Source organism: Leptonotus elevatus, chromosome 21, assembly GCF_054856555.1.
Source record: "Leptonotus elevatus isolate MCC_2025b chromosome 21, RoL_Lele_1.0, whole genome shotgun sequence".
Taxonomy (NCBI): Eukaryota; Metazoa; Chordata; class Actinopteri; order Syngnathiformes; family Syngnathidae; genus Leptonotus; species Leptonotus elevatus.
This window is the reverse complement of record NC_141259.1, coordinates 5,086,777-5,095,963: the sequence shown is the minus strand read 5'-3', so window position 1 is coordinate 5,095,963 and position 9,187 is coordinate 5,086,777. Positions and strand designations below refer to the sequence as shown.

The following is a 9,187-nucleotide window of genomic DNA, read 5'->3' as shown; positions in this document are numbered from 1 at the left end:
GGGGGTTGAAGTTAGAAGTGAAAAAAACTGTTGTATTATTTTCAGCGTGAGCCGCATTACAAATGATGTGATATCATGAGTCATATTTCCAAAGTCCACCCATCTGACCACTAGTTGCTCCAGTGGTCCGAGCTGGTCCACCTGCAGGACATCTGTGCGCCGCTGCCACGTCTCCAACTCCTGCAGCTGCTGAGGAGGAGCATCGCATCTTCCACCCACTGATCCGCGCGCACAGGCAGGACTGATATTGCGCGCGCCTGAAACATTGCTAACCTCCTCACACGAGCTGGACTAAAGTTGTCTTGCTCTCCTCTCTCGCTTTTTGGGTCTTACACACCCTCACTCCTCCCCTTTCCTTTCTCTCCCCGGGGGGAGGCACATTGTCTGTGGCGCAGTGTCCGGTTTCAAGGCATGCTGCGCGGCGCGCTCTCCTGCGTGGGTCAGAAATAGAAGCAAGAGGTCCGGGAGGAGGTTCTGCTGCTCAGAGACACTCTTGAGCTCCTGTCCCGTGCAGACGCAGCGCACACTGCATGAGGATATATGCATATTCATCTTTGTTCTGCTTCACTGCTCTATTGCACGGACAAGACACGCGGCGTGGATCGCAACTAAATGCGAGTTGACCACCTCACCAGGTAAGAAAAGCAATTTTCTATTTTTTTTTTTATTATTATCATCCTTTTGATTGTTTGGTACCGTGCGAAACTGCCCCAGCAAAATCCATGTAATTTTATTGTTTTAAAAGTGCATGTGGTTGAATTTGTATTTTCCATGCGAGTCTAAAAAATGACCCTGATGATTAAAGGGGCACTCTTTTGCCTCAAGTCAGTTTTTTAGAAGTTTTTAAAAGATGATTCACCATCTGTGGCCGCTTGGTGGCGCTGGCAGAGTGTCGGCACCGCCAGCATGTTTGACCCATTCAACAAATAGTGTTTGGCTTCTGCTCCTCATTTTAATATATCACGACTCATGCCATTAGAATAGGGTTACAGTAAAATAAATTTACATGAGCGAGAGACTGAAATATTAATGGAATGACGTCATGGATAAATAAACATGTGTATTGTGGTTTTAACAGCTTTATTCATTATAATTTGCTTTATTTGCTTTTGTTTTACTCTTGTCTGCATGAAGTTGTTGGCTAATTAAATACACAAAGCATAATCTGTAACCTGTGGATTGGATGGCATTTCAAGGATTGTATTGCATAAAATTATGTTATCTATTGGAGCAGTTAACTTTTTAATTTTTTTTTAATCATCTTAACTTTTAACAACGTTGTGATTTTAACACCTGATTGAATGACGACTGTTTCAGTGGGATCTATTCAAAGAAACTTCTGCAGATCTATTTTTGTAATACGACATCCGTTTTTTCCATTGTCCTTGCCGTGCTAGCAACAGTCAGCCTGCGCTAATATTGCAACCTCTGAGGATGCACGAGACCGACATCCAGATGGTGGAATTACCTTCCACTATCCTGGTCTTTATTAGATGCTAAAGTTCTTTAGGGAAAGAGCGGAAAAATGTAACAGTGTGAAAGCACTGAATGAAATATGTCCAAATATGATCGTGGTTGTAATGATCATTACAGCCTCACATTCCTTTGCATTGTGCCTAATCAGCACACACAAACACAGCAATTAGTTTCGCCGGGAGAATTCCTTGATGACAATGAACCTTGTGGCCCGAGCGAGCTGTGCGGTCGCTATGGCAACCACATGAATGAGGAGCCTATTGTCGCTGACCTTTGTGATACGGCTTCCCTCGGGGGGGTTCCAGTCCCACTGGGAGTGAAAGTGGAGAGGCATTATCATGCACATGTAAACTAAACAGTCATTACCCTCTGGCCCCGTCAGTGCTCTTTTAAGGTCTTTTGCTGGCTTTATTTATCTGACATATGCACCATGGGGCTTTGGGCTACTTTAACCTACACACACACGCACGCACACACGCACACGGTTGTAGCTTTTTTACTGTGCTGGAAGCTTGTTTTCATTTTTTGTTTGTTATGGTCCATTAACATTGGATGGGTTTTAACTGAAGTCAAAGCTGACTTTTCTTCTTTTCTTTTTTTTTTTTTTTATATAAAACTACAAAAGACATTCAGCAGTTGGTTTATATGTGTGTAATGTTCCAAAGTGTCTAATGACCCAGCATGCATTTTATACTGGGACTTTTAAGTTTGAAAAACAATGCATTCACAATGCTGGTTTAATTAAAGCTCTTATTTTAAACCAGTTTTTCTTTACAATGAAAAGTGAATGAATGAGTTCCAGGCGCAAACTGTCACAAAAAACATTATTAACTCCTGTAACATTAAATGAAATAAAACAATTCATGCAGAAGGAACATGAACATGTTTGCAGAGCTATACTGTTACCTAATTACTGCTGGAATTGTGTTGTAGGATAAAATAATTATTTTTTAAGTTTGAGCGAGTACCGATACCAAGTACACAATACTTGACCTTATTTCGCGGTATCGGTACGCGCCACCTTTTGTGGCCGTTTTACGATCAGGAATTATACATGTGAAAAATTGAAAATTGCTATTAATTTCATACAACTTTAAGGGAAAATGCTATATTGGGATATCTAAGTCTTTCCTAGAGCTCCTTCAGATCCGCATTTTTTCTGCTGGGCAAAATTTCTTTTTTTAATTTAGACTTTTTTTCCGCATAAGAACAACATGGATGTTTTTTTTTTTTGGTGGGGGGGGCTTATCTCATGTTTTTAGTTGTTATAGTGGACGCCAGGATAATATGGCTTTAACGTGTTGTAATCTTACCAAGCTTATATGCAACATTTTTAATATAAACATCATGCAAATCAACTTGCGATTGTGATTGGTTAGTTAAGATCCAATCATGAACCAGAAGTGTTGACATCATCCTAATTATGCATTTTATTGGTTTAGATGTCATGTCCACTGCAACCATCTATGGGTCTGAAGGGGTTAAAAATCATCAGTCATTGTTCTTTTGGGAAATTTTATCCATCAAATGTACTAGTGGTATCGGTATCAGTGACTACTCAAGAGTTGAGTACGTAACGCTCTGCTATACTCATTCATTATATACTCTGTCTACAAAAGTTGTGTATTTGTGATTGATATGAATTGATTTTATTACTCAAAATGATCTTTTGGCATGCCAAACCCCAAATTTTTCTTGATTTTTAAAAATTTGTTTTATTATTAGATTGTTGTCTTATTCTTTAACTGCTTGACCAAATTTCTACAACTTCAAAGTGAAATAATCTCTTGTCGTAGCCTGTAAGTAAATCCAGACCAAAGTTGGCTTGCTACTTCCTCCCTTCTGTGCTCGCTCCCCTAAACTGCCATTGTCTATTTATACACCGTAAACACTTTGCTATTATCTCATCCCTCCCCCTTTTCCTGCTACCACTAATGAGTTCATTCCAGTTGAAACACTTATTCCAAATATTTATGCCACTATCACTTCATGGTGTTTGAAGAGAATAGCAACATATTTGCTCAAGTTGTCAAGGTGAAAGCAAATAGCTGCTGGTCCTAATGGGATGCTACAATGTTGCCACGGAGACCCGTCCATCAGTTGACCGACCATCTAGTTCACTTGCGGCCAGTGTCCAGGTCAGTCCAGGTCTTCATTTAAATTTACAAGCTACAGTATTTGTGCATACAAGCTGTGAGTTCATAGAAGTGCCTTCTATCCAATGTGATGCTGGCTGCGCTATTAACTCCGCTGTCACCAATGCGTCTATCCAGGAATAAATGTCTGTGGTTTGTAGCAAACATGTCCACATGTCAGGGGGAATTAGCGCCACTTAAGCAGCGTTGACCTGCCAGCACTGTTACAGCGCGGAAGTTGTGTTCCACTCTTCACAGCTCAACCTCAAACTCCCCTCAAATAGCAGAGGAATCTGTCTTTTAACCAAGATGCCTGTAAAGAGGCAGACGGTTCTATTTGGGTCATCATTAAATAATCCCCAAAGCGTCTTCTTTTTTTTTTTTTAAAGGAGGATCAAGCCAAGCGGCATTGTATTACATCAAATACAGTATATTTTTCTATGTAGTATTGTGCGTGGTGGCCATCGGTCCATTTCCAAGCAGCTAAAATAATGACCTTTGACCTACAGTGCTCCCTCACTTCTTCACCTTTCGGTTTTCTCTATCTCTCTATCACGGGTTTTCATCTGTGACCATAACTTCATCTATTGCTTACCTCACTATTTTGCAGGTGTCCTGCTATTTTTCTTCCTTCGAAGTCAGACCAGTCAAAATGTGGAGATTAGTTTTTTTTGTTTTTTGTTGTTGTGGAAATTTGTGTGACAGAAACCGAGACCATGAACACTGGAGCTCAAATCCGTTATTCAGGGTGCCCGAAAAAAATAGAGCCCCGTACGGGCGGTACTAGGAAAGTAAACGGTTGCGTTCAAAAATTGGAACGGAGCGCGCTGTGCTGTGAATCAAACCTAAACTAAGTTGCCCTGACTATTCCCGTACTCCTGACAAAAGTTGTTTCTTCTTCTTCAGTAGTCATGGCATCTTGCTTTTGATTTCCACAAGGATTTGCGAATCGCATTAATCCACCAGGGTTGTGTTTTTGGCTACAATGCGAAACGGGATTATGGCTAAGGGTAAGACGTTTTAAGATAAAAAGAAAAACTTTACCATATAGTGCTCAGCATATATGAGTACACACCCTTAAAATATTTTACATATTTTATTAAATATCTCAATGAACATAAGAACAATTTTCAAAATTTGGACAAAATGTTTTGTGTAGAATATGCGCTTAACTCACAACATGAAAATAAGGTTGATGATTACAAATTTTTCAGTTTAATCAAATGAACTAATGCAAAAAATGAATGCATCCCACAACAAAAACGGCTACATCTCGTATTTTCTATGACCTCCATGACTTTTATGCAACAGGTCTGCTAGGCCTGTCTTTTTCTCATGGTCTACTTGTATGTGCAAAATGTTCTTTAATGATTTTGTCAAGAAAACTATTTTGTGTGTGTGTATACTAATTAACAAATCTTGTTTGCAATCAATGGCTCACATTTGTGGAAGTATTTTGTAGTATAGTACCCCATAAAAAAAAATCTTCTTTCTGAAAGGAAAGAAAAGGTGTTCCTACAAACCTGTTTAGGTGTACTCATTTATGCTGAGTACTGTATATATCGTCGCTGTCCTGTGAAAACCACATATGTCCATTGTTTGCTTGTTCTTGGGATGTCTGCATTCAGTTTCATCCCATAAACGTAAAAATGTAAAAAATGACAAAAATATACATAAGTGTTTTTCACAGGACAGTGACAATATGGCGTTTTGAATTTTAAAATCGAATTATCCTACATTCTCGTTGCCCTAATTATCCTGAAAGGAATGACTTTAAAACCTAAGCAACTGCATCATTTGATAGCAGCACTTGACTAGTTTATTTCCCTCGACACGCAACAGATTTACCCCCGTTCCATGATTCACTGAGGTAAAAAACGGGACTGCCTCCTGAGAGACTGTAACATGTGGTGCTATGTATAGTCATTTCAATTAGCAGCAAGTGATTGCTTTTGCGTTCTTGCGTTTCTAGTATTCCCCCCCCCCTTTCACATTAGAAGAAGGGTGTCTTTCGTGGGATTGAGATTTTTCTGTCTCCCTTGACTCAGAGGGGTCCCTTAGACATAGCGTCTCATCTATATAGAGCATATCATTACATGATAAGGCATCCGCTTTGATGTGATGTGTTTAGAACTTTGTCGCGCCACAAAACAGCAGAAAGCTGCTTGAATTTGATCAGTGAGCCCATGTAAATAAAAAAAATCCTGTAATCTTTTGCAAATGAAAACATCTGACTTGACTTTGAAATCATTTTGAAAAGGGTAATTGCAGCAATATCCTTAGAAGAGAAATCAAAGATGCACGAGGAAACATCGCACAGCAGATGAATGGGGAAAGGAAATTGCAGAGCGTGCTACATTCGTTTTATCCCACCCCTATACCGAAGTTTGCGATAACATCTGAAAGATAAAGCGGCTCACTGGTTGTGATGCAGGAAAAATGGAAGGCAGATACAGAAGGAGATTAAAGGAGAGTTGGAGAAAAGGAAGATTGGACAGCGGTGATAGAAGTGACTGAGCAGATAAACAGACAAAAGGGTTCGAACCGCCTGCTTCTTGAATGCAAAAGATGCAGAAAAGGGATGAGGAATCATCTCAATAGAGAGGATAATATCTGGAGTTGTCAAGTTGACAGGTTGTCCCGACCAGGCTGGGGGGAATATTGTTCAACATTTGAGAAGGATTTTCTCTCAAGGGGCAGCAGTCGAGCCAATCTGATGTAGTGCAGGGACAACAAAATAGACAGGATGGCACCTAGCGCTCTGTGATAAATGAAGGAGGAGAGAGCGAAAAGAAAACAGACAAGAAGAAGAAAGTCCAGCTCGGATCACACAATAACGTCACCAAAGTACAAAACTGCTTATCCTTTGTGGCCTTCAATTAGTGATGATTGCAAGCGATCAATTTGGGAAGTCATTGTCTGAGTTCCCTTTTCGAGGTGTTTTGTTGACGTCTTTGCTATAAAAGGAATATTTTTCTACTCGAGTCAAGGATGCGAAAAAAGCTCTTAAAGCACTTGCCGGGTTTTTTTTCCCTCTCGTGGGCTTCATTGTGCAAGTCAGACTCCCTATTTGAGTCCTTGTTGCAGAGGCAAAGTGTAAAATAGTGTGATAGGGTTTCGGCGCTGCATCCTAAGTGATGTGATTAACCAAGCTCCAATTAGCAGGTGCTAAATTGCGAGTTCACACTCAAAGGTTATGCGCACTGTTGGTGGCCATGTTATGTGTGATTTACTGAGATTGCAATCTTTTGCTAAGATCTCAAATAGTGGATGCTAAATTGTGTATTTGCACACTTTGAGGGCAAAGTCAACCCCAAAAAACTTCTTGACAATTATATGTTCTATGCAGCCTCACTAGTCTAATTATGGCAGTCTGGTTAATATATATTATAAATATAGCGTTAGTGGAATATGAGTTAAGCAGAAAAATCCAGTTGTTTTTATCCATTTCAGGTGGCGGCCATTTTGCCACTTGCTGTCGACAGAAGATTACATCAATCTTGCTCAAGTCTCAGGTAACAACCAATCACAGGGCAGCTTCAGAAAACAGGTGAGCTGTGATTGGTCGCTACCTGAGCCATTAGCAACATTGATGTCATCTTCAGTCGAACAACTGGCAAAATGGAAAGAAAGAGATTGATTTTAAAAAATGGCTGGATTTTGCTTCATAACTCATATTCCACAAATGTAATATTAATCAGAATGTCATGTTTAGACGAGTGAGGTCACATATAGCATATTATTGTCAAGAAATGTTTAAGGTTGACTTCCATTTAAGGACCAAACTGAAATGTGGATGATCTAACAGAATGTGCTTGCGTTTTGATGCCATTCACCGTGGAAGTGATGGAATTGGAAGTGATAGTGGAAGAGACAATTAAACAAAACTCAATTACACAAAATAAATAGATCACGCACATAATTTTGGTTTTTGGCCCAGTTTTGTTTGATTTAACTTACCCTAAATATGTAGGAGTTGGATGTGTCTGCTTATCCAATTATCATGCCCTGAAATGACCCAGACATACAGAAATGTAGAGTTCTCTATCTATCTATCTCCAGCTACTTGAAGACATAAAATCAGCTGTCTCAGGTTTCATTAATGTGCATGTTAAATTAAAATCTATCTACATAAACTCCTCCAAGAACACACTAATTGAAATGTGCGGCATTCAGCAGATGCACTTCTGGGTGTGCCCTGTTACTCTGTCAGGTTACACATCTGTTTGCGTGAGTCCACTTTTCACAAGTGAACATACAAACATTTAGTAAATTAGGCCCTTAGTGTATTGTGCTCCAAAACCGTGTCCACACTCTGAATCCACTTTTAGCCGCCAACCTCAGAGGCAACCTGATTTTAGACACAATAGTGCCACAGTTCTTGCTGTGAAACCACAAAAGTGGAGTGTGGTCTGACACAAGTTGGCTGCGAATAACAAACCAGCTGTTATTGCATATGGGCAACATTTCACTCGCACATTCATAAGAACAGACCATTCTCGCGAAAGTATGCAATTGTGCGAGAAATGTAACACTTAGTAAAAGCTGCTAGTCATGAGCTCATCTGCTGGACAGTGCTGAGGTTTGGTGTTCAAATCTCGTGAAAAGTGAAAAAGCAATAGGCCTATACTAGGGTGACCAGATTTTCAAAATAAAAATTCTGGACACTACAATTTTGCAGAAAATCAAATATACAATAAATTCTCACCAGGAACTAATTATGACAAATTTAATCACTAGTTAATCTGGTGACAAGTGGCTGTATTATTGCTTTAGCTGATTCTAAATGCTATCTTGGTTGACAGTTCAACAGTGCTAAACAACTCAATGCGCTCACCTTTTTTTGCAATTTTTGGCTATTGGAAGCTGGCTGTGCAATTTCCCTCCCGCCGTCCCGCATTGTAACATTAGAAATATGCCGCCAGAAAAGCTAAATTTGACGACCGCAGAATTAAGCTAGCAGGACTACTGTACATTTTTGATGATACTTAGACATGGAAGCAGGAAGTATTGTTCCGGTATGATGAAAACATGCCTGTTAGCGTCATATAAATCGCTATGCTAACTGCATGATTGACATACACATTATTTGGCTTGCAGAATTGGACAAAAAAATAAATAAAAAATTGCGACGCCGGGACGAGACCTGCGTAACTAGTGGGACAAAACAACAAGGCTGGTGAAATCCGCTAGGACTCGGGACACAAGACTCAGACGTTACTGTTCCGGGTTAAACGGGATGTCTGGTCACCTATACAAACCTATACAAACATTAAAACCAAAATCATAAAACTAGCCTCATTAGCTTAGCTGGCTAAAACCGCGGACAGTAAGTGAGCCTCACGTTGGTAGCATAACATAAGCATGTTGGTTGATGACCTAAAAACAACATAGAATTATGTCACGAGAACAACACTGACCGTTGACATGTTCCACAAAAGATGCACAATCATAACATGTCAAAAAACATAATTTTTTTAAATGGACTTTTATTTCACTTTATGTAAGAGCTTCATTGTTATAAACGTGTATTTTGTAACGTTGATGTTTTTATGATTGACAGTTCACTATATTGA

The 9,187-nt window shown here is 39.7% G+C and overlaps 1 protein-coding gene across 3 annotated transcripts in view; it reads left to right on the top strand.

The window, feature by feature from the left end:
* Positions 1-233: 233 nt before the first annotated feature.
* Positions 234-9,187, top strand: part of sema5a (sema domain, seven thrombospondin repeats (type 1 and type 1-like), transmembrane domain (TM) and short cytoplasmic domain, (semaphorin) 5A) — a 146,504-nt gene continuing 137,550 nt past the window's right edge. For 2 of the 3 annotated variants that reach the window (XR_015092160.1, XR_015092159.1), the window contains exon 1: positions 234-635. The gene's annotated coding sequence lies outside the window, so the exon portion shown is untranslated. The remainder of the gene's footprint in view (positions 636-9,187) is intronic. The other variant, XM_086066381.1, reaches the window with a different exon arrangement.